The 22024-nt window shown below is 45.5% G+C and overlaps 1 long non-coding RNA gene across 1 annotated transcript; it reads right to left on the bottom strand.

Annotated features, from left to right (window-relative positions):
• Window positions 1-12291: 12291 nt before the first annotated feature.
• On the bottom strand, window positions 12292-20493 carry LOC138663930 (uncharacterized). The gene is made up of 2 exons (XR_011318258.1): window positions 20364-20493; window positions 12292-13616 (listed from the first exon to the last, which is right to left on the bottom strand). It is a non-coding gene; the product is annotated as an uncharacterized lncRNA (long non-coding RNA).
• Between the last annotated feature and the right edge of the window lie 1531 nt (window positions 20494-22024).

Raw genomic sequence — 22024 nt, 5'->3', positions numbered from 1 at the left:
AAGCAGGACATCAGGTCATAGGTAGGACATCAGGAACAAAACACAAAGGACACAGTTCAGACAGGATCAGGTACTGGATATGCAGCCTCCAGGACAGGCGGATCTGGGTACTCTGCCCCCAGAACAGGCAGGAAAAACAAGATACAAATGGATCTGGGTATTCTGCCCCCAGAGAAGGCGGGATCTGGGTACTCAGCCCCCAGAACGGGCAGAAAAACAAGATACAAACGGATCTTGGTATTCTGCCCCCAGAACAGGCGGTAGACAGGTATCAGCTATCCCAGAACATACTGCAGACAGGAACAGGAGCTAGATACCTAACTCACTAGGCAAGACACAGAAACACAATGCAATGCTCTGGCAACGCCCAACAGGAAAGAGGGAGTTTATATAGAAGCTGCTCCTCAGCAATAGGCTGAGGAAGCAACACAGGTGCATACTCAAACCCTAATAAAAGCAGGGTAGGTGTGGCCGCGCACACCCCAAGCACAAACAGAAACCATTACAGCACAGTCAGCACAGGAACTGTGGCTTAGGGCACCTGGAAGTGACTGCTAGCCTCGACATAGGTGGAAAGTCATGCACCAGCTGCAGAGGAGCTTGCAAGCTGTGGCTAGCTTCCACAGCAGCAGCCAGGGACCGCACATGCGAGTGGCCATGCAGCAGAGCAAAGACATCACAGCAAATGCACAGCTACGCAGCGGTGGCAGGGAACTGAGCAGCTTCCATACAGGTAACAGACAACAGTATCCTTGCACATTAGGGGGAGAGGAGCAAGGGTTAAAGCAGAGATACGCAGAGTAACGCCGAATAAGCAAGGTATAAACCCAGCGGTGTTACACCAATCCAGCATATTTAGACCAACCATGACTGTTCACATTTCCACAAATTTGTGTTAATATCTGCAACAACAGCAGGCACATAAGCCACACTAAAGATTTCACATTGTGCGTTACACTAGATTAATGCAACACACTAAAAAATGCAACATCGCCTAGTCTGTACAGTTTGCGATCGGGGTGCAAAAGTCCTTTGAGATCCATTACTTGTTCATTTTGATAAAGGTTAGATGGTCTACACTTTCAGGGGACAGCCAGCTGTGCTTATCCGTCAGGATACCACCATCAGCACTGATGAGAGAACGCTGGCTGCCGGGCATGATAAAACCTCCAAGGTGTGTGAGGTGAGCTCAGGCTACTCATCTATTTTGGAAGACCAAAATGTGAAAGGGGCCAAACCCTCCCTGATGGTATTAATATTCAGTTCTAGATACTCCTGCACCATCTTCTCCATTTGTTCACCACATGTAAGAATTGGATTCTATTGTGCTGGTGCACCAGCTGGTTAAAAAAAAAAGTGTCAAAGAATTCATAGAAATTGCTTCTTTCACTTACACTACTGCAGCTGCTGCTGCTAATGTTTGGACGTTGACAAATTGACGTGCTGGACGTTGAAAGTCTAGAGCTGCGATGCGCACCGTGTGCTTCAATGCTATCTTGGGGAAAATTTGTCTTAAGGTTGTATAAAAGCGTGTTTCGATACTCCAGCAATTGTGGGTCCCATTCCAGGGTGGGAAGCATCTGGCAAAATTTGGTCTTATAACGGGGATCTAACAGAGTGGCATCCCAGTAGTCAGCACTATTTCGAATCTTAACTATACGGTGATCATGTTGCAGATAGTGCAGCAAGAAGGCACTCATATGTCGGGATCTTCCATGATGTCCAAGCCCATGCTGTGTTGGTAACACTGATGCTTGTTTCCTCTGTCCCCTCCAGCCAACCACAAACAGAGGGGGGATGTTGATCCTCTTCAACTCCTGACAGTTGTTTTCCCATCACCCCTTCCTCCACCATTCGTTCCTCTGCTCTTGCACCTTAACTAATAGTTTGTCTGTTATCACCAGCCCCCCTCAATCGCAGTAATCCATCCTCCTTTGGCACCCACCTGTGTGATGAAAGTCTGGAATTTTGAGACAATGTTATCCCTTCCACATCCTCTTCTGCTTCCTCTTCTTCCTCGGGGACCACCACCTCTCCCGCAGGCTATTCAAAGTCTGCTCCAGCATATAGATGACTGGAATAGTGATTCTGATGATGGCATCATCAGCACTAACCATCTTGGTATCCATTTCAAAACTGTGCGGAAATGTGCAGAGGTCTTTAATCTGTGCCCACTCTATAAATGTGATATGTGCCACATCCATACATCGCATATCAACGTGTTAACTGGCTTGGACAAAGACCTCTGTGTCAATGCAAGCCCATGGCCTGAGGGGTGCGAAAGGTGAAAGTGAGCACATAGCTTCCGTGTGCTTTCTGCAGCAGTTCACCCAGGCCAGGATAGTGGTGGAGAAAACACTGTACCGCACCAGGTTGAGGACATGAGCCATGCAAGGCATGTGTGTGAGCTTGCTTTGCTGCAGGGACGCCACCAGGTTCGCACCTTTATTGGACATGGCCTTCCATGGATGCAGGTTATGCGAAGACAGCATTGCTCAAACTCAGCCTGGAGAGCTATTCACAGCTCTTCAACTGGATGACTGCGATCTCCAAGGCATCAATTTTATCACTGCCTGATTCCGATGAGTCCTGGCTGCGCAGTAAGGAGGGGGGTGGGGATTGGCTCTGCACTGTTGGAAAGCGTATCTTAAGGCAGAGGTTGAGCGTGCAGGTAGAAGCCCTAGAGGAGCTAAAAAAGGCAACAGCAGTGGAGGAAGTTCTGCAAGTCTTGAGGATTCCAAGACTTGTGCATCTGTGCCTGCCCCCCTCAGCCAGCAGAGTCACCCAGTGCCCAGTCATATAACGACCTTAGCCATGCTTACTCGTCCAAGTGTCTGTGGTGAAATGCACCATATGAGACATAGATTTAGTCAAGAAATGGGTGATGTCTGCGACATGCTGGTGTAGCGCAGTTACAGGTCTCTTAGAAAAGTAATGGCGACTGGACAACTGGTTCTGGGGGACTGCAACAATCAGGGGCGTAACTACCACGGGCCTGGCAGGTCAGAGGCACCCGATTCCCCCCGCCGCCGCATTGAACTATACCGGCGTCTATGATGCCGATACAGTTCAAAGCAACAGGGCCGGTGTTAGGGGCAGGCAGCTAGCAGCACATCACGCCACTGCTATGGGGCCCCTTTGAGGCAGGGTATCTGCCGGTACAGTTCAAAGCAATGATGGAGGAGAGAGCATCAGCTGACTTCCCTCCCCCATCATTCACTGCTCTGCATCTGACAATGCGAGTGCGTGATGTAATTGTGCACTCACTTTGTGCTGGGCAGTGCATCCACTGAGACAGGAGCAGGGAGCAGCGTGGGCACGAGGAGAGGTGAGGAGTGTTGGTTTTTTTTTGTTTTACTATAACAGTGATTACTGGATTGTGGGGCCATTCTGGAGGGGATGGTGGAGATGCGGGCTGTGCTATATACTACGCGGGCTGTGCTATATACTACGTGGCCTAAGTTATATACTATGGGGGAATATTATATTCTATGGGGAGGCTGTGTTATATACTACGGCGGGTACATTATATTCTATGGGGGAGACTGTTATATACTATGGGGGTATATTATATTCTATGGGGAGGCTGTGTTATATACTATGAGGGGTATATTATATTCTATGGGGGAGGCTGTGTTATACTATGTGGCTGTGTTATATACTATGGGGGTACATTATACATTATATTCTATGGGGAGGCTGTGTTATATACTACGGGGGATACATTATATTCTATTGGGGAGGTTGTGCTATACTATGGGGGTGCTGCATTATATACTATGGGGAGATGGGCTGTATTCTATGGGGTAGGCTGTGTTATATACTATTGGGCATATTATATTCTATGGGGGAGGCTGTGTTATACTATATGGCTGTGTTATAGACAATGAAGGTACATTATACATTATATTCTATGGGGGAGGCTGTGTTATATACTACGGGGGTACATTAAATTCTATGGGGGAGGCTGTGTTATATACTATTGGGGTATATTCTATTCTATTGGGGAGGCTGTGTTATATACTATGGGGGTATATTATATTCTATGGGAAGGCTTTGTTATATACTATGGGGGATATACAGGTCCTTCTCAAAAAATTAGCATATAGTGTTAAATTTCATTATTTACCATAATGTAATGATTACAATTAAACTTTCATATATTATAGATTCATTATCCACCAACTGAAATTTGTCAGGTCTTTTATTGTTTTAATACTGATGATTTTGGCATACAACTCCTGATAACCCAAAAAACCTGTCTCAATAAATTAGCATATTTCACCCATCCAATCAAATAAAAGTGTTTTTAATAACAAACAAAAAAAAACATCAAATAATAATGTTCAGTTATGCACTCAATACTTGGTCGGGAATCCTTTGGCAGAAATGACTGCTTCAATGCGGCGTGGCATGGAGGCAATCAGCCTGTGACACTGCTGAGATGTTATGGAGGCCCTGGATGCTTCAATAGCGGCCTTAAGCTCATCCAGAGTGTTGGGTCTTGCGTCTCTCAACTTTCTCTTCACAATATCCCACAGATTCTCTATGGGGTTCAGGTCAGGAGAGTTGGCAGGCCAATTGAGCACAGTAATACCATGGTCAGTAAACCATTTACCAGTGGTTTTGGCACTGTGAGCAGGTGCCAGGTCGTGCTGAAAAATGAAATCTTCATCTCCATAAAGCATTTCAGCCGATGGAAGCATGAAGTGCTCCAAAATCTCCTGATAGCTAGCTGCATTGACCCTGCCCTTGATGAAACACAGTGGACCAACACCAGCAGCTGACATGGCACCCCACACCATCACTGACTGTGGGTACTTGACACTGGACTTCAGGCATTTTGGCATTTCCTTCTCCCCAGTCTTCCTCCAGACTCTGGCACCTTGATTTCCGAATGACATGCAAAATTTGCTTTCATCAGAAAAAAGTACTTGGGACCACTTAGCAACAGTCCAGTGCTGCTTCTCTGTAGCCCAGGTCAGGCGCCTCTGCTGCTGTTTATGGTTCAAAAGTGGCTTTACCTGGGGAATGCGGCACCTGTAGCCCATTTCCTGCACACGCCTGTGCACGGTGGCTCTGGATGTTTCCACACCAGACTCAGTCCACTGCTTCCTCAGGTTCCCCAAGGTCTGGAATCGGTCCTTCTCCACAATCTTCCTCAGGGTCCGGTCTCCTCTTCTCGTTGTACAGCGTTTTCTGCCACATTGTTTCCTTCCAACAGACTTACCATTGAGGTGCCTTGATACAGCACTCTGGGAACAGCCTATTTGTTGAGAAATTTCTTTCTGGGTCTTACCCTCTTGCTTGAGGGTGTCAATGATGGCCTTCTTGACATCTGTCAGGTCGCTAGTCTTACCCATGATGGGAGTTTTGAGTAATGAACCAGGCAGGGAGTTTATAAAAGCCTCAGGTATCTTTTGCATGTGTTTAGAGTTAATTAGTTGATTCAGAAGATTAGGGTAATAGGTCGTTTAGAGAACCTTTTCTTGATATGCTAATTTATTGAGACAGGTTTTTTGGGTTATCAGGAGTTGTATGCCAAAATCATCAGTATTAAAACAATAAAAGACCTGACAAATTTCAGTTGGTGGATAATGAATCTATAATATATGAAAGTTTAATTGTAATCATTACATTATGGTAAATAATGAAATTTAACACTATATGCAAATTTTTTGAGAAGGACCTGTATTATACATTATATTCTATGGGGGAGGCTGTGTTATACTGTGTGGCTGTGTTATATGCTATGGGGGGTACATTATACATTATATTCTATTGGGTAGGCTGTGTTATATACTATGGGGGGCTACATTATATACTATGGGGAGGTGGGCTGTATTCTATGGGGGACGCTGTGTTATATACTATTGGGGTATATTATATTCTATGGAGGAGGCTGTGTTATATACTATGGGGGTATATTATAGTCTATGGGGGAGGCTGTTATACTATGGGGGTATATTATATTCTATGGGGGAGGCTGTGTTATATACTATGAGATGTATATTATGTTCTATGGGGGAGGCTTTGTTATACTATGTGGCTGTGTTATATACTATGGGTGGTACATTATACATTATATTCTATGGGGGAGGCTGTGTTATATACTATGGGGGGTACATTACATATTATATTCTATTGGGGAGGCTGTGTTATACTATGGGGGTCTACATTATACACTATGGGGAGGTGGGCTGTATTATATTCTGTGGGGGCTACATTATATACTATGGGAGGTGGGCTGTATTATATTGTATGAGGGAGGATTGCATTATACTCTTTGATAGGTCTGAATCAGCTGTGGAGGATATCCACTAATAAAACATAACCTTTAATGATTAAATGCTAAAAAATGCACACCCAACAGGACACAAACAACAAATAAAGTGCTCAGGTGAACCAGTGCTCAATATAAAAACGTAATGGTTTGATCTCACCCAAGCTGCCGGACACTGTATACTTCCAAACGACAAAGTAGAGATCCAGGGTTGTGAAGCAGAGGCAGGGCTGGAGTTCAGATATCTACCCTGTAGCCCCTGTGTATCTCCTGTCCTGACAAGGACAGGCCCCAAATGGACCTCACTATAGGGGGCCAACACACTCAATGTATATGAAGGCAGAGTCCTTAATCCTTTGAAATACAGTTTCTTCCTCCCTACGCGTTTCAACTCCGGTCATGGAGAATCATCAGGGGAGTCACATAGAAGGAAGTGCCAACAGGCACAGAAATTGTAAGTGTAAGTCCGTACAAAGTAAGGGGCCTGCAGTGGCTAGGCATCCCAAATTAGAAGCGACCGTCTGTGTCCACAGTCTCTGGTAGAATACAGCCCATCTCAAAGAGCCTCTCTATATGTCTGAAACCCCTCCCCCTAATCAGTGATGTCAGAAGTTTGGGAAAACTCGAAGCGGACCCTGGCCACATAGTGCATAGTGTGCCATAAATGTAGACATACACAGCGTGGCCAAAAGGTGTCATACGGTAATTATGCCTGAGGAATATTAATCATGCCTGTACCTTCATGAGAGGTGTGCAAAATAAAAATACACGCCCCCATATATAGAGACACATAGTGCTGCCAAAGGCGTTCATGCAAGATTAGCGCCCGAAAAATATAAATCATGCCGGCATATTCATATGCTTAATAAAGGTGCACGCCCCCATGTACAGATATATATGGCGCGGCCAGAGGCGTCATGCAGTAGTTACGCTCAGAAAACATAAATCATGCCGAAACATTGATGAGGTGTATGCTTAATACAGGTGCACACCCCCAGATACGATTGGGACAGTAGATGAGCACTGTTATAAGAAACCGTGGGATGGAATACCATCATATTACTCACCATGTGCATATGCATGGTTACCGGACTGTAAACACTAACACATGGTGGACGCGAACACCGGAAGTTGCAGCGCCATCTTGTACACGTCACATCCTGGTCGGCGCTTGCATATTACCTAGGTGAGTGCGTTCCAGCATTGAAACGCAAGCCGACTCCCTCGTCCATAACAACGAGGCGCCGGCTAGCGCAAGTTTAGGGGGGCGTTCCGAGATGTAGCGGAGCCTTAAGTAAAACCTAGATCTAAGCATTTGGGGTGCACATATGTGATGAATAAACAGATAGATGGCAATGACTAGTGAGCCCAGACAGGGGGAGGGGTAGAGACTCTCACAAATACACCAACGGGTAAGATGACTATCTTGCTGGAGTAAGGGCTGTCACAATATACCATATAACGACTTGGTGAGGTGTATATAAAAATGGATGCACATAAGAAAAGAAAAAGAAGGGGAGCCCAATCTAGATCCAGCGGTGTCACATGCTGTAGTCAGGACGACACCTGTTACGTAGTTACCTAGGGGGCTAGAGGGGACATAGCAGTGGCTAGTTCCCAGAGAGATCCAAATGGATCATAACGATTCTTGCTTTCTTTGCCGCAGTAAACCAGTAGAGAACCCATCAAACAGAAAAAACTATTAGTTACATAAGCCGACGCAGCAAAATGAGTATACACATAGGTCTACATTGATAGGTCTACATTATATTCTATGGGGAGGTGGGCTGTATTCTATTCTATTCGGGGCTACATTATATTCTATGGGGGGCTGTATTATATTTATATTCTATGAGGGGTGATTGCATCATACTCTATGAGGGGGCTACATTATACTATATAAGGGGGGCTGCATTATATTCTATGGGGGGGTTACATTATACTCTGGGGTGGCATATGTGGGCTGCATTATACTGTATCAAGGACTACGGGGAATACATTATAATATATGAAGAACTATGAGGTGCATTATACTATGGGAAGTGAATTGTACCAAATGGATGACAATGGCAGTGCATTATACTACATGGAGCACTATGAGAAGTGTATTATACTATATGGAGGACTGAGCAGTGTATTTTAATATATGGAGGACTATGGGGAGTGTATAATACTATATGGAGGACTGAGGAGTGTATTATACTATATGGAGGACTATGAGGCATGTATTATACTATATGTCGCACTATGAACAGTGCATTACACTATGTGGAGGACTGAGGAGTGTATTATACCATGTAGAGGACTGAGGAGTGTATTATACTATATGGAGGACTGTAGAGGACTGTGGAGTGTATTATACTATATGGAGGACTGAGCAGTGTATTATACTATATGGAACACTATGAGGAGTGTATTATGCTAAATGGAGCACTATGAGGAGTGTATTTTAATATATGGAGGACTATGAGGATTGTATTATACTATATGGAGGACTGAGGAGTGTATAATACTGTATGGAAGACTATGGGGAGTGTAGTATACTATATGGAGGACTATGAACTGTGCAGTATATTATATAGGGGACTATGGGGGTGCATTATATTATAAGGAAGACTATGGGAGTGCATTATACTTCTTATATGGATCCACATGACTTCTATGTAAGCCCCTGATGAGTATAATGGTTTATTTTCTTTTATACATTACATAACAAGGGCAGTATTGGGGACAAATATATACCAGGATGGGGCACCGGATAGTTACGCCACTGAGGTCAGACTATACAACTTTGCAATAAAGCTATAGTGTGCGACATAAATAGGGAAAATGTGAATTTGGGTGGAAAATATTTTGGCATGGTAGGGGGCCCCATTTGAAAGTTCACACCAGGGCCCATAACTTTGTTGTTACGCCACTGGCAACGGCCGTCAGGTTTCGGAAACCTTCTGTATCTACCATGTGGAATGGCAGCATTTCTGTGGCCAACTTATTGGAGATGGTGGAGTTCAACCTCTTAGCTTTCTCATGTGTAGGAGGAAACAATCTTTTACATGACCACAACTGCGAAACTGTGAGCTGGCTGCAATGCTGAAAGAGGGTGGAGTATGGTGAACCTGACAAATAGCAGGACTATGAGGGAGGTGCAGGAGGAGATGTTATGGTGGATTGAAAAGTTGTGGTGTGCTCATTCTCTGAGATCGGTCGAAAACAGCAGGCATATCTGCTTCCTTTACAGCTGATGGCAGGCTCTCAGTCAGCGTGACTGGAGCAGGTAAAGAACCCGAGGTTCTGTGGCCGGATACCTGCATCTCAATATTTGGCACAGTAACAGAGGAGGTGGAAGAAGCAGCAGATGCAATTGATGGGGTGGCTGGTAGTTGTTGATGTCCGCCAGTCTGCATTTTAGTGCAGTGGAATTTCCAGAATAACGCATGCTGATTGCGTATGTGAAGGTTCATACATGTAGTAGTCAAATTATTGCACTTTGTCCCTCTACTCGTTTTTTTTTTTGTGCAAAGTTGGCAGATTTTATAAGTTGGCTCATCCTTTGCAGTGTCAAAAAAGGCCCAGGCTAGGCAACCCTTGCCACCCCTGCAAGCTGCAGACCCGTGGATGCTGTTGGTCACAGCAACAGTTGTGACTGAGGATGCATTACTCATTGTGGCTGCATCACTATGTGTCTGTGACATATGGCACAACGTAACCACCTTGTCTTCCTCAGATAACCTACTCAGCTGTGTGCCTCTGTGTTCACACCAACTGGAATCTACCACCTCATTATCATCATCCTCTGTGTTATTACATTCCTCCCCCTTGGAGTCACTCTCCTCCTCTTACTGCCCTGACAGCGCAGTACAGTGAACGTGAGCTTCAGATATCTTATCTGGATCACTTTCCCTGGGGGTTAATGTCTAGTGATGAGGGTCAGGATGCTGCTCAGACCCTACTTTGTCCTGCATCGGGTGCAAGCTAAAAGAATTTGGGGCATCAGTGCATATTTCCTCCTCTTGACTCTGAAGCTTTTGAGTACACTGCTGATGACCATGGCATAGAATGTGTGACTAGCTCTTTGTGCCTCAGTGCATGTGAGCTTTGTTGTGTATGACCGGGTTCTGTGTTATGATCTGGTGGCCTAGGAGCAGCATGAGACGGACTCTGGAGAAGGTGGTCCCTGTACTGACCGCAAACCCTGAACCTAGCAGCGCAACTAGAAGTAGCCGTGGGGGGTACCTAACTGTTGTGAATTCCGCTCTTGGGCTCCCTCCGGTGGTTGTAAGTGGCACTTTTGTGAGTTCTGCTCTTGGGCTCCCTCTTGTGGTTTCTAGTGGTATGGCTGCTCCTTGGAGTTAGCTGTCATCAGCTGCCTCCACTTATCATCTCTTCTGCTCGGCTATTTAGGTCTGGCTCTTTCTTCAGCCAGTGCCACTTGTAAATGGTTCCTGGTTGGATTCACATCTCTTTGGAGTTCCCTGTTATCCTGACCAGTTCAGCTAAGCTAAGTTTTTGCTTGCTCTTTTCTGTCCATAGATTGTGGACTTATCCATTCTGTGCTTTCTATGTTTGTCCAGCTTCTCAGTGTGAATTAATTCTGTCTTGCTGGAAGCTCTGGGAGGCAGATTTGCCCTCCACACCTTTAGTCAGGTGTGGAGATTTTTTGTAAACTCTGCGTGGATTTTTGTAGTGTTTTATACTGACTGCACAGTATTCCATCCTGTCCTATCTATTTAGCTAGACTGGCCTCCTGTGCTCATCCTGGTTTCATTCTGTGTATGTCTTTTCCCTCTCCACTCACAGTCATTATTTGTGGGGGGCTAATCTATACTTTGGGGATTTTCTCTGAGGCAAGATAGCTTTCCTGCTTCTTTCTTTAGGGGTAGTTAGCTCTTAGGCTGTGACGAGATGCCTAGGGAGAGTTAGGAGCATTCCACGGCTACTTCTAGTGTTGTGTTGAGCTTAGAGACTGCGGTCAGTACACTTACCACTTCCTTCAGAGCTCGTTCCATGTTGCTCCTAGACCACCGTATCATAACACCTAACACTCCCTAGACCCCTCGGCACAGCCTAAGATCTAACTACCCCTAAAGACAGAAACAGGAAACCTATCTTGCCTCAGAGAAAATCCCCAAAGGATAGATAGCCCCCCACAAATATTGACTGTGAGAGGAGAGGGAAATAACATACGCAGATATGAAATCAGATTTTAGCATAGGAGGCCATACTAGCTAAAAAGAAAGAATAGAACAGAGTACTATGCGGTCAGTATAAAAACACTAGAAAATATCCACCGCAGAAAATACGGATCACCACATCTGACTAAAGACATGGGGGGTATATCTGCATCTCCAGAGAAATAGCTAGGCTGCAAAAAATCCTTCACAGACTAAGCTGGACAAGACAAAAACATGAAAATGCACAGAACTATAAGGTCCACAGCAGGTGGACAGCAAAAACAAAGCCAGGACTTATCTTTGTAGAAAAACACGGCAAACTGGAGAGACCAGCAGGGAAGTGAATCCTTCAAGAACAATGGACAACTGGCACTGACTAAAGGATCCTGCAAAGCTATATACCCCAGTCAGTTTTGCAATTAGTAGATACACCTGTCCACTCCTGCAGTCCAGGCACAACTGCATTACCCTCTACAACCACCGGAGGGAGCCCAAAAGCTGAATTCACAACAGTTCTGTCCCCGACTCCTGTCTGTTTTCTGCTCGGTACTGATCTGTCCTTCCCGGTACTCTGACTCCTTGGCTTGTCTTGGTTTACTCTTCGGTCTTGTCCTGGTACCTCACTCTCATCTGGCTTTTGACCCTCGGCTCCCCACTGACTACGTCGTTCTTTGTCCTGTGCCCTGCACACTCAGCCGTCTCCCCATCCTCTCATGCAGTAGCTCTGCCCCTCTGCGATCACGTGACTTTCTAGTCTCAGGTCCTATGCTTAATGTAAAAAAAAAAAAAAAGGAGGTGGGTCACAAGGACCCAGAAAAAACGATCAATAAGTCCAAGTCATAAAAATAAACAACTTTATTAATATAACATATACAAACCAAATACAAATATACAAATACATATACTATTAAGAACAGAGTAGATGAAAAGTGCCACCAGGTGTACTAAGACACCACCAAGACATAAAAACATATTAGGGGCGCATGGAGCCGGACACATCCATACCTATACCGGTATACAGGATCAGGGGTACAATAACCTCATACATCACATGTATCAATATATAGAAAACCATCCTTAATCAAATGTGATGAGATGTGGATGACCCCCATATGATCAACCATACCCAATGACAGATAATATATATCACAAAAAGGACCAATGGTCCACGGTGTCAAATCTATACCAAATGTATATGTATATAATTACCTCTAAATAGAGCACCGGGTAGGATGTGCACAGGGACCGTGCGCCCTCCCCAACGCACGTTTCGGTTATCACACCTTCCTCAGGGGGAATAAGGTGGACAACTAGGTGTGTGATTAAATACCAATCGGTACCGGAAGTACCCGGGACAAACCCGGAAATGACATATCATAACCATGGTAACCATTATACATATCCCCCAATACAAAAAATAAATACATAAAAAACGGTAGAAATCAGCCCGAACATACCAGGCAGGGCACGCGCCGCAGATCGCCGACCGCCAGTCAATCACAGGGCCCTGTGAAGACCGGCGACGGACGAACACACAGCGCAGGCACCAACCTGGCAGAGGAACAAAGACGCGCATGCGCAGAATAGCGATACTAGCCCGCAGCCAGGAAGACAATAGCAAGCCTAGCAACCGCGCCACCAACACACACGGCGCAGGCGCCAACCAGGCACAGAAACATGGATACGCGTGCGCAGAATGGCAATACACCACCGCAGCAGAATGGAAAATAGCGTGTACAGCGCAGACGCCAATAAAACAAGCGGCGCACGCGCGCATGCGCAGAATGATATCGGAGACTGATACCACCATAATGAAAGAGGGAAAGGGGTACCTAAATAAAAGCAATGGACAAATACAAAAACGCAGTACGGTACATATATACAAAAACACATAAATGAAAATACACACGGGGTGTGGATAGTTGTACAATATATTGTTATATAATAATAACACGCACGTCAACGTGTAAATTATTAAACCGGAGTAGTCCAAAAAGTCCTTAAACTGGAGATAGCTTCAAGGGAATCAACCGGCAGCCCTTAGTGTTGCTCCATAATGGAAGCTACCAATCCGGCGGAACATTACATGGAGTCTTGAAAGGTAAGTGTATCCACTCCTCCTCAAAGTGCAGAAAAAAGGATGCAAACATAACCAACAACACCTAGTCAAAAACAAAATATAAAAATTAATAACATACAAATAAAGAAAATACAGAAAATACATAAAAGCCGCAGCAGTGTCCCGCAAAGATGTAAAAAGTGAACGGTGATCACAAAAAGGATGAGAAATTAAGCGCCTCGTTGAGACCCCGTGGATAAACCGTGCCCAGAGTCCATATCCAGCGAGACTCAAGCTGGGCCAGACGTTGAGAGATATTGCCACCACGAATACCCAGGTCAATAATATCAATGCCCTTTACACGCAACTCCTTACTATTACAGCTATGATGTGTTTTAAAATGCCTTGGTATAGTTTTGAGAAGGGCTATATCAACCTGGTCGCTGGCCGCCTGAATGCCACGCACGTGCTCCCTGACCCGTACCTTAAGTTGGCGTGTGGTAAGACCTACGTAGATCAGGGAGCACGGACACGTGGCATAATAGATAACATTCCTAGACTCACAGGTGATGGACTTCTCGATTTTATAGGTCTTGCACCCCGATGAATCAACAAATGAGTCACTACGATCCACATTTATACAGGCAACACAGCGAACACAGGGCCTACAGCCCCTCCTAGCCGGAAAGTCATCCAAAAACGTTCTGGGGGAACCTCCATTATAATGGCTACGAGTAAGACGATCTCGCAGGTTTCTAGCACGTCGAAAGGTGATGGCGGGCTTATTAGGAAGAATCTTAGGGATGGTATTGTCAGTCATCAGTATAGGCCACGCTCTTTTAAGAGCTGCACGTACTGACTCTGATTGGGTATTGAAATTGGTAATAAACCTTACCACACCAGAGTCATTTGTGCCCTTTTTCGTTTGGTATAATAGTGAATTCCTCTCTGACCATTTAGCTTTATGATAAGCCCTTTTAACAGCCCTATGACTATACCCTCTCTCGATAAATCGTTGCTTTAATTTATCTGCCTCAGCCTCAAAAAGTTGCTGCGTCGAACATATACGCCGGAGACGTAAAAATTGTCCCACAGGTACGGCGCGAATCATGTGAGCAGGAAGTGAGGAGGAGGCGTGGAGCAGCATATTCGTAGATGTGGGTTTTCGGTATATGTTAGTACTGACATGCCCGCCAACATCCTTCCGGAGCACAACATCCAGAAACTCAATTTTGTCAGGATGATAATTGACCGTAAGGCGTATGTTCAGATCATTATTATTAACCACCTTAAAGAAAAGGTCAAGAGCTGAAGAAGAACCCTGCCAGATAAGGAAGACGTCGTCGATGTACCGCGCCCAGGATAGGACGCAGCACACCGACGACGAACAACCATCTGACAGGAAGAGGTCCCTCTCCCACAGCCCCAGGAACAAATTTGCATACGAGGGGGCAAAAGCCGCCCCCATAGCAGTGCCCTGGAGCTGCAGGTAGAGGGACCCCTTAAAAGTAAAAAAATTGTGGGTGAGAGTAAATTCTAACACCTCTAGTACTAGGGCTTTGAAACCGGGGGAGTAATCGGATGTATCTAAAAAAAATTTAACCGCACGTAAACCGTCACAATGACGGATGCTTGTATATAAGGACTCGACGTCAGCTGTAACAAGGAGGGTGTCAGAGTCCAAAGAAAGACCATCCACCATCCTAAGCAGCTGCGTCGTGTCCTTAAGGAAGGAGGGGAGACCCACCACCAAAGGCTGAAGTATGGAATCTATCCATTTATTGATATTCTCCAGGAAGTTCCCCAGCCCTGACACAATTGGACGTCCAGGGGGAACCTTAATGTTCTTATGTACCTTAGGGAGGAGATAAAATGTAGGAATAGTCGGTTCTTTAACAGTTAATGCTGCAGCCAGCTCTTTCGTAATAATTTCACCATCGACAGCAGCTGACAGAATAGTGGACAACTGGACACAAAAGGCGGACAAGGGGTTAAATGTGAGCTTCTTGTGAGCAGGTGCCTGCGCTGTGTGTTCGTCCGTCGCCGGTCTTCACAGGGCCCTGTGATTGACTGGCGGTCGGCGATCTGCGGCGCGTGCCCTGCCTGGTATGTTCGGGCTGATTTCTACCGTTTTTTATGTATTTATTTTTTGTATTGGGGGATATGTATAATGGTTACCATGGTTATGATATGTCATTTCCGGGTTTGTCCCGGGTACTTCCGGTACCGATTGGTATTTAATCACACACCTAGTTGTCCACCTTATTCCCCCTGAGGAAGGTGTGATAACCGAAACGTGCGTTGGGGAGGGCGCACGGTCCCTGTGCACATCCTACCCGGTGCTCTATTTAGAGGTAATTATATACATATACATTTGGTATAGATTTGACACCGTGGACCATTGGTCCTTTTTGTGATATATATTATCTGTCATTGGGTATGGTTGATCATATGGGGGTCATCCACATCTCATCACATTTGATTAAGGATGGTTTTCTATATATTGATACATGTGATGTATGAGGTTATTGTACCCCTGATCCTGTATACCGGTATAGGTATGGATGTGTCCGGCTCCATGCGCCCCTAATATGTTTTTATGTCTTGGTGGTGTCTTAGTACACCTGGTGGCACTTTTCATCTACTCTGTTCTTAATATTATATGTATTTGTATATTTGTATTTGGTTTGTATATGTTATATTAATAAAGTTGTTTATTTTTATGACTTGGACTTATTGATCGTTTTTTCTGGGTCCTTGTGACCCACCTCCTTTTTGTTATATTTTTCAGCGATTTGTCCTGAATTGTAGTTATTTTTATAACATAGTTGCATTTTTGCTTGGTGTGGCAATTATATTTAGATTATCTTTAGCTATGTTATATTTAGTTGTGCTTTTGTTTATTCATCCTATGCTTAATGTGTGCCTTAGGTTCAGGTCCTGTGTGCACTGTGTTTCCTGCTCCTAACACTTCCATCTCTTGGCCCTGGGATCCCATGCTGGCGCCATCTATGCTTTCCACAGTAACTCTGTCTGTGTCATTACATTATCACCGACTCTTATATTTTTCGGGGAGTTTTGTCGGCTGGACTCCGGTTGCCCCTGGGCTGATACACAGTAGCTGTACAACAGTTGGGAAATTTGTGGCTGGTGGTCCAGAAGAATATTAGGGAAGCTCAGACGAAGTTTAAGGTCTTTGCGAACAGAAGACGGACTGTGGGACCCGTCCTGGTCAGGTCAGGGTTAACTTCGATTGCCTCTCTCTGATTCTTGGGCAGCTATTTAATGCTGGTGGCTCCTGGGTCAGGTGTTGGTGATACTTCCGTTTACTCGGTTTGTGGTTACTGACCCGTATTTGCTGTGCCTCAGTGCATGGGAGCTTTGTTGTGTATGACCCGGTTCTGTCCCCTGTCTCTGTTTTCTGCTTAGTACTGATCTGTCCTTCTTGGTTTTCTGACTCCTTGGCTTGTCTCAGTTTACTCTTCGTCTTGTCCCTGGTACCTCACTCTCATCTGGCTTTTGACCCTCGGCTCACCACTGACTATTTTGTTGTTCTCTGTCCTGTGCTCTGCGCACTCAGCTGTCTCCCCATCCTCTCACGCTGTAGCTCCGCCCCTCTGTGATCACGTGACTGTCTAGTCTCAGGTACTGTGCTTACTGCGTGCCTTAGGTACAGGTCCTGTCAGGAGTGACCTAGCCCTTCTGCTGCCTGAGGCGAACTGAAAAATGGTGCCCCCCCCTCCCCGTAATAAAATCAGTAAAAATAAATCTGGTTTACTCTTTACTAGCCTAACCTGACGCACATGGAAAATACATACACTTTTAAATAGGAATATATTTGAAACATCGATCTTTACACTTCTTCAGGGACTAAATGCCGCCTGAGGTGAAGTTATTATTATTATTTATTGTTATAGCGCCATTTATTCCATGGCGCTTTACATGTGAGGAGGGGTATACATAATAAAAAGTCATAACTGGTACAGGAGGAATGAGGACCCTGCCCGCGAAGGCTCACAATCTACAAGGGATGGGTGAGAATACAGTAGGTGAGGGTAGAGCTGGTCATGCAGCAGTTTGGTCGATCGGTGGTTACTGCAGGTTGTAGGCTTGTCTGAAGAGGTGGGTCTTCAGGTTCTTTTTGAAGGTTTTGATGGTAGGCGAGAGTCTGATGTGTTGTGGTAGAGGGTTCCAGAGTAGGGGTGATACGCGAGAGAAATCTTGTATACGATTGTGAGAAGAGGAGATAAGAGGGGAGTAAAGAAGGAGATCTTGTGAGGATCGGAGGTTGCGGGTAGGTAAGTACCGGGAGACGAGGTCACAGATGTATGGAGGACACAGGTTGTGGATGGCTTTGTACGTCATGGTAAGGGTTTTGTAGTGGAGTCTCTGGGCAATGGGGAGCCAGTGAAGGGATTGACAGAGGGGAGAGGCCGGGGAATAGCGGGGGGACAGGTCGATTAGTCGGGCAGCAGAGTTTAGAATAGATTGGAGGGGTGCAAGAGTGTTAGAGGGGAGGCCACAGAGCAGGAGGTTGCAGTAGTCAAGGCGAGAGATGATGAGGGCATGGACTAGGGTTTTTGCAGATTCATGGTTGAGGAATGAACGGATTCGTGAAATATTTTTGAGTTGAAAGCGGCAGGAAGTGGAAAGGGCTTGGATATGTGGTTATCAACTTGCTTCATTTTAAGTGTGCCCTTGGCCGGGGCACAGTGCTTACTGTAGCGCTTCTTCCCCGGCAGGTGTCCGTGTCGTACAGATTCGGCACACTGTTGCCACACGTATTACACACACGGACACGAATATCTCCAGTACCGTTTTTTCTGGTACCGGAAATATCAGGATGTGTATTGGTCAGAATTTTACCTCAGTATTTGTAAGCCAAATTGGGAGTGGGTGAGAGATCCAGAAGTGGTGACGTGTTTCTTTATACTTTTCCTCTGATTTTTACTCTCCTGGTTTTAGCTTACAAATACTGAGGTAACATACTGAACATGTGAACGTGGCCTGATAGCGTGTTTCTGTTACTTCCGACTTCCCGCAAACAGCCGGAGCGGACCGCGATGCCCATCTGACCCGTAATGGACCAGGACCGCCCCTGGGTGAGTATAATATAACCTTTATTTCTCATCTTTCAGGTTACATGGGGGGCTTATCTACAGCATTACAGAATGCATTACAGAATGCTGTAGATAAGCCCCTTATGCTGGTGGCCGCAGCTCATATACGATTTTTGAGGTGACAGACGCCCTTTAAAAAGGTACTACTGGCCTCTCAGATCCTCAATATTAATCTGACCTGATAGCAAAATGACTATAGTTGCCCATAGGATATGTCTTCCACTTGCCCAAGTAAGTCACAATAACATGTATGGGTATAACATCCTTTTCTTATAAGCCCCACTTATTTGTACCATATAAATGAGATCATGTATATACTATTCATCCTATGGGCAAATATAGTAATTTTGATATCAGGTCAGATTAATATTGAGGATCTGAGAGGCCAGTAGTACCTTTTTAACACCCCCGCCCCCTTTTTCTGTTCGTTGGTTATAGGGAAGGGAAGAACAGAGAGAGAGAAAGAAAGGAGAGAGAGAGAGAAAGAGAGAAAGAAAGAAAGTAAGAAAGAAAGAAAGGAGAAAGAAAGAAAGAAAGAAAGAAAGAAAGAAAGAAAGAAAGAAAGAAAGAAAGAGAAAGAAAGAAAGAAAGGAGAGAGAAAGAAAGAACAGAGAGAGAGAAAGAAGGAGGGGAAAGAAAACAGAGAAAGAAAGAGGGGAAGAAAGAACAGAGAGAAAGAGAACGAAAAAGAAAGAAGGGAAAGAACAGAGAGAGAGAAAGAAAGAAAAAAAGAAAGAAAGAAAGAAAGAAAGGAAAGAACAGAGAGAGAAAGAAAGAAAGAAAGAAAGAAAGAAAGAAAGAAAGAAAGAAAGAAAGAAAGAAAGAAAGAAAGAAAGAAAGAAAGAAAGGAAAGAAAGAACAGAGAGAAAGAAAGAAAGAAAGAAAGAAAGAGGGAGGGGAAAGAAAGAGGGGAATGAAAGAAAGAACAGAGAGAGAAAGAAAGAGGGGAAAGAAAGAAAGAAAGGAGAGAAAGAAAGAGGGTAAAGAAAGAAAGAACAGAGAGAGAGAGAGAAAGAAAGAGGGTAAGGAAAGAAAGAAAGAACAGAGAGAGAAAGAAAGAAGGGAAAGAACAGAGAGAGAGAAAGAGGGGAAAGAAAGAACAGAGAGAAAGAAAGAAAGAAAGAAAGAAAGAAAGAAAGAAAGAAAGAAAGAAAGAAAGAAAGAAAGAAAGAAAGAAAGAAAGAAAGGAAAGAAAGAACAGAGAGAAAGAAAGAAAGAGGGAGGGGAAAGAAAGAGGGGAATGAAAGAAAGAACAGAGAGAGAAAGAAAGAGGGGAAAGAAAGAAAGAAAGAAAGGAGAGAAAGAAAGAGGGTAAAGAAAGAAAGAACAGAGAGAGAGAGAAAGAAAGAGGGTAAGGAAAGAAAGAAAGAACAGAGAGAGAAAGAAAGAAGGGAAAGAACAGAGAGAGAAAGAGGGGAAAGAAAGAAAGAACAGAGAGAGAAAGAAAGAAAGAAAGAAAGAAAGAAAGAAAGAAAGAAAGAAAGAAAGAAAGAAAGAAAGAACACAGAGAGAAAGAAAGAACAGAGAAAAAAGAAAGCAGAGAGAAAAAAAGATTAGAGAGGGAAATAAAGAACACAGAGAAAGAAAGAACAGGGAGAGAAAGAAAGAGCAGAGAGAAAGAAAAAAAAGATTAGAGAGGGAAAAAAAGAACAGAGAGAGAAAGAAAGAGAGAGAGAAAGAAAGATTCTATAAAGATACTATAGCGGCCCTGCTCCCATTGTAATGCCCACCTGAGCATACCGCTGCAGGACATATCATGATCTGCTCACATGGCCGGCATCCCCGATTCCAAGGCGATCCCGCTGTCCGCGCTGTCGGAGGAGGACACGGTGATGAATCTGAAGCATTCCCTGAATGCCTCCATGGTTCCCTCACAATTTCCTCCCGAAATTACATCATTTCCGGTCAGCTTCCAGCACGTCACTTCCGATGGAATGTCACGTGCGAGTTTTAAAGTGCTCCTCGGGGCTCCGGCGTGTACTCCTGTGTCCACACCGACATCGTACACGCACGGCTCCACACACCTCATACACACACGGTTCCGCTTTGTATGCCTCTTACACACACGGCTCCGCTCCGTACACCTCGCGAACACACACGGCTCCACTCAGTACACACATGCTCCACTCCGTAAGCCTTGTACACATGTGGCTCTGCTCTGTACACCTTGTACACATGCAGCCACGCTACGTACACCTCCTACACACATGGCTCCACTCCGTAAACCTTGCACACATGCGGCTCTGATCCATACACCTCGTACTCATGCTGCTCTGCTCCGTACACCTCGTACACACACGGCTCCCCTCCGTACAACAAGTACACACATGGCTCCGCTCCATACACTAAGTATGCATACGGCTCCACTCCGTACACCTTGCACACACGCGGTTCTGCTCCATACACCTCATACACACATGGCTCCACTCTGTACACCAAGTACACACACGGCTCCCCTTCATACACCAAGTACAGACACGGCTCTGCTCCATACACCTTGCACACACGCGTCTCTGCTTCGCACAAATCGTACACACATGGCCCAGCTCCGTACACCTTGTTCACTCACGGCTCCGCTCTGTACACTAAATTCACACACGGCTCCGCTCCGTACACCACATACACACACGGCTCCGCTCCGTACATCACATACACACACGGCTCCACTCCGTACACCTCGTACACACACGGCTCCGCTCCGTACACCAAGTACAGACACAGCTTCCTTCCATACACCTCGTACACACATGGTTCAGCTCCGTACACCTCGTACACACACGGCTCCACTCCGTACACCTTGTACACTCACGGCTCCGCTCCGTACACTACATACACACACGGCTCCGCTCCGTACACCACATACACACACGGCTCCGCTCCGTACACCACGTACACACACGGCTCCGCTCCGAACACCTTGTACACACACAGCTCCGCTCCGTACACCAAGTACAGACACGGCTCCCTTCCACACACCTCGTACACACACGGCTCTGCTCCGTACACCAAGTACACACGGCTCCACTCCGTACACACACGGCTCCACTCTGTACACAAAGTACACACACGGCTCCGCTTCATACACCAAGTACACACATGGCTCTGCTCCATACACCTTGTACACACGCGTCTCTGCTTCGCACAAATCGTACACACATGGCTCAGCTCCGTACACCTCGTACACACACGGCTCCACTCCGTACACCTTGTACACACACTGCTCCGCTCCATACACCACACACACACGGCTCCGCTCCGTACACCACATACACACACGGCTCCGATCCGTACACCACATACACACACGGCTCCACTCCGTACACCAAGTACACACACGGCTTCACTCCGTACACCTCGTACATACAAGGCTCCACTCCGTACACCAAGTACA

The sequence above is a fragment of the Ranitomeya imitator genome, chromosome 2, assembly GCF_032444005.1.
Source record: "Ranitomeya imitator isolate aRanImi1 chromosome 2, aRanImi1.pri, whole genome shotgun sequence".
Lineage (NCBI taxonomy): Eukaryota > Metazoa > Chordata > Amphibia > Anura > Dendrobatidae > Ranitomeya > Ranitomeya imitator.
This window is presented reverse-complemented; position numbering and strand designations above follow the sequence as displayed.